This window comes from Triticum dicoccoides, chromosome 3A (genome assembly GCF_002162155.2).
Source record: "Triticum dicoccoides isolate Atlit2015 ecotype Zavitan chromosome 3A, WEW_v2.0, whole genome shotgun sequence".
Taxonomy (NCBI): Eukaryota; Viridiplantae; Streptophyta; class Magnoliopsida; order Poales; family Poaceae; genus Triticum; species Triticum dicoccoides.
In genome coordinates this window covers 747,849,401-747,854,164 of record NC_041384.1, presented here as the reverse complement: position 1 = coordinate 747,854,164, position 4,764 = coordinate 747,849,401, and positions in this window count along the sequence as shown.

Sequence of the window (4,764 nt, the reverse complement as noted above, 5' to 3'; positions counted from 1 at the left end):
CCGTCGTCGCCAGTGGACTGCGCCGGCGCCCGGAGCTCCCCCGCCGGCCTGCTTCCTCCTCCCCACCGGCCTGCTCCCACGTCGCCCGTCGTCCCCGTCGCCCCCCCTCGACCCACGCTGCCATGGACCCCGCGAACCCCTGTGAGGCCTCGCCCCTCTCCACTCCCCTCTGCTCCCTGCGCTCGCGTCGTCGTCGCGCTCGACCGCGCCCCCTCCCACGCGTCCTGGCCGCCCAATGCGCGCGCTCGGCCGCTCGGTCGCGCCCGTCGCCGCGCTGACCCGTTGTTCCCTCGTCCCGTCCGCGCTCACCGCGCACTACTGACGCTGCGGGCGGCGCCCGCCATGGCCGCACTCGGCCACCACTTCCGCCTGGCCGCCCCTGTTTGCGTGCGCGCCGTCCACCACATCGACCTCCTGCTTCCCCGACGCTGCCCCCTGTTGCTCCGGCCAAGCCACCCCTCGGCCACTGTCGCGGCTCCCGCAGGGTTGCAGCCGTTGTTGCGCCGTCTCCGGCCACCGCCGCTGCCTCCACCGCCCGTCCTCGCTGCTGCCGCCTCAGGCGACCGGCCTGGCCGTGGCCACTGCCCCCCTTGCCTTGGCGACCTGCCGGGTCTGCCGACCCGCGCCTCCCTGGGCATGCGCCCGCTCGGGCGGTGCCATGCCCAGCATTCGCTAGCACCCGCTAGCGTCCGAACCCACTAACGCCCCAAGGGCCTATGACAAACGGGCCCCAGCCCCAGAACGTTTTGTTGAAAAAAAAAAAGAGAATTAAAAAAATAATAAAAAAAATAAAATAATAAAAATATATATAATAAGTAATTAATTACTAAAAAGTTAATTAACTAATTAGTTAATTAACTAAATAATTAACTTAACTAATTCTGTTTAAAGTAACTAATTAAGATTAATTAACCTAATTAAGTAATTAACTTAATTAACTGAAACAGTCAATGACATGCGGGACCCACATGTCAGCTTGACCCAGTCAACACCTCTGTTGACTGATGATGTCATGCTGACGTCATGCTGATGCAGTAATGCCATTTTCGGATTAAATTAATAATAATAATTTATAAGTTGATTAAATCTTTAAAAATGAATATAAAATAAACCGTAACTCGGATGAAAATACTTTGTACATGAAAGTTGCTCAGAACGACGAGACGAACCCGGATACGTAGCCCGTTCGTCCGCCACACACCCCTAACCTATCAAACCCGCAACTTTCCCCCTCCGGCTCCTCTGCCCGAAAACACGAAACACCGGGAATACTTTCCCGGGGGTTTTCCCCCTTCACCGGTATCACCTACTACCGCGTTAGGGCACACCGAACACCGCGTATTGCCTTGATATATTTTGTGGTGCTTTGTTTGCTCTGTATTCATTATTTCTTCCCCCTCTTCTCTCCGGTAGACTACGAGACCGACGCTGCTGCTGACCAGTTCGACTACGGAGTTGACGACCCCTCTCTCTTGCCAGAGCAACCAGGCAAGCCCCCCCTTTGATCACCAGATATCGCCTACTCTTCTCTATACTGCTTGCATTAGAGTAGTGTAGCATGTTACTGCTTTCCGTTAATCCTATTCTGATGCATAGCCTGTCATTGCTGCTACAGTCATTGATACCTTACCCGCAATCCTAAATGCTTAGTATAGGATGCTAGTGTTCCATCAGTGACCCTACACTCTTGTCCGTCTGCCATGCTATACTACTGGGCTGTGATCACTTCGGGTGGTGATCACGGGCATATACTATATACTTTACACTGTTACATTACTGGTGATACTGTTTGGAGATGGGGGCTGAAGGGGCAGGTGGCTCCATCCCGGTAGAGGTGGGCCTGGGTTCCCGACGGCCCCCGACTGTTACTTTGTGGCGGAGCGACAGGGCAGGTTGAGACCACCTAGGAGACAGGTGGGCCTGGTCCTGTTCGGCGTTCGCGGATACTTAACACGCTTAACGAGATCTTGGTATTTGATCTGAGTCTGGCTACGAGCCTATACGCACTAACCATCTACGCGGGAGTAGTTATGGGTATCCCAACGTCGTGGTATCAGCCGAAGCACTTCAGACGTCAGCGACGGAGCGGCGCGCGCCGGATTGGAACGTAAGCCTGCTCTTGTATTAAGGGGGCTAGTTCTGCTTCCGGCCGCCCTCACAACGTGCAGGTGTGCTATGGGCGATGGGCCCAGACCCCTGTGCGCTTAGGTTTAGACCGGCGTGCTGGCCTCTCTGTTTTGCCTAGGTGGGGCTGCGACGTGTTGATATTCCGAGGCCGGGCATGACCCAGGAAAGTGTGTCCGGCCAAATGGGATCGAGCGTGTTGGGCTATGTGGTGCACCCCTGCAGGGAAGTTAATCTATTCGAATAGCCGTGATCTTCGGTAACAGGACGACTTGGAGTTGTACCTTGACCTTATGACAACTAGAACCGGATAATTAATAAAACACACCCTTCCAAGTTCCACAGACAACCCGGTGATCGCTTTTCTACAGGGCGACGAGGAGAGGATCGCCGGGTAGGATTATGCTATGCGATGCTACTGGAGATGCTACCTGGATATGCTACTTGGAGATGCTACTTGGAGGACTTCAATCTACTCTCTTCTACATGCTGCAAGACGGAGGCTGCCAGAAGCGTAGTCTTCGACAGGATTAGCTATCCCCCTCTTATTCTGGCATTCTGCAGTTCAGTCCACTGATATGGCCTCCTTACACATATACCCATGCATATGTAGTGTAGTTCCTTGCTTGCGAGTACTTTGTATGAGTACTCACGGTTGCTTTCTCCCCCCTTTTTCCCCTTTCCTTTCTTTCTGGTTGTCGCAACCAGATGCTGGAGTCCAGGAGCCAGGAGCCAGCATCGACGACGACTACTACATTGGAGGTGCCTACTACTACGTGCAGGCTGACGACGACAACCAGGAGTAGTTAGGAGGATCCCAGGCAGGAGGCCTGTGCCTCTTTCGATCTGTATCCCAGTTTGTGCTAGCCATCTTTTGGCAACTTGTTTAACTTATGTCTGTACTCAGATATTGTTGCTTCCGCTGACTCGTCTATGATCGAGCACTTGTATTCGAGCCCTCGAGGCCCCTGGCTTGTATTATGATGCTTGTATGACTTATTTTATTTGTAGAGTTGTGTTGTGATATCTTCTCGTGAGTCCCTGATCTTGATCGTACACATTTGCGTGCATGATTAGTGTACGATTGAATCGGAGGCGTCACAGCCAGCATAGCTTGCCGAGCACGGGTGTCGCAGTAGTAGCTCCAAGCGCATGTCGCCCTCCCTCTTGTTGTCCTAGTGTACCGGAGCCATCGGGTCTATTGGCAGCGGAGAACCTGTACTAACATAATGTATATTGTGTTTGTATGTTTTTGTCAATTTCATTTGGAGATTTGGTAACAAAACATAAATAGTTCTTAGCTCTAAAAAATATAATGGAGGTGATTGTATGGGGAGACCACCTTTGTCCACAAAAGCTTTGGGACCGGTTTGTTCGAAAGAACCGTCTGCGAAGCATTGGAGGAGGTTGCAAAAAATTGTTGCGACACAGTCTTTGAGGCAAAACAAGGAACCACCGCCGATCCATGTAAAAAAACTTCCTCCAAAGCCTGATTATGCACTAGTGGTATAGACCACCACCCCTCATGGGCACCAACATGGTCATGCTAAGATGTACCTTGAATATGCCCACATTGCAGATGAAACCAAGACCGCGTGAAGGGTATTGCAGTAGTTTCCGCTTCACCATGCACAACTTTCATGTGATTCAACAAAGTACTCGATTGCAGATTTGCCATGAGATGATGATCACCTTCTTCCCCAAATATATACTGTGATGCCGTGCATCATCATGGAATAATGTTAAGTCAACTACTAAGGCGTGTTTTCTCTAACCGTGATTACCAATCTGGTTCATGTGTGAGTTCACATATGCCTGATGTGTGAGAATCGAAGAATAGCCTTGTTCGAATTTGTGATTATACATCAAGAAAATAGGTCAAAAGAAGAAGAAAAAATGTTGTGATGGTCTCCACATTATTGAGGAAAATATGCCCTAGACGCAATAGTAATGTTATTATTTTATTTCCTTATATCATGATAAATGTCTATTATTCATGCTAGAATTGTATTATCCAGAAACATAATACTTGTGTGAATACATAGACAAACTAAACGTCACTAGTATACCTCTACTTGACTAGCTCGTTAATCAAAGATGGTTATGTTTCCTAACCATAGACATGTGTTGTCATTTGATTAATGGGATCACATTATTAGCAGAATGATGTGATTGACATGACCCATTCCATTAGCTTAGCACCCGATCGTTTAGTGTGTTGCTATTGCTTTCTTCATGACTTATACATGTTCCTATGACTATGAGATTATGCAACTCCCGTTTGCCGGAGGAACACTTTGTGTGCTACCAAACGTCACAACGTAACTGGGTGATTATAAAGGAGCTCTACAGGTGTCTCCAAAGGTAAATGTTGGGTTGGCGTATTTCGAGATTAGGATTTGTCACTCCGATTGTCGGAGAGGTATCTCTGGGCCCTCTCGGTAATGCACATCACATAAGCCTTGCAAGCATTGCAACTAATGAGTTAGTTGTGAGATGATGTATTACAGAATGAGTAAAGAGACTTGCCGGTAACGAGATTGAACTAGGTATTAAGATACCGACGATCGAATCTCGGGCAAGTAACATACCGATGACAAAGGGAACAACGTATGTTGTTATATGGTCTGACCGATAAAG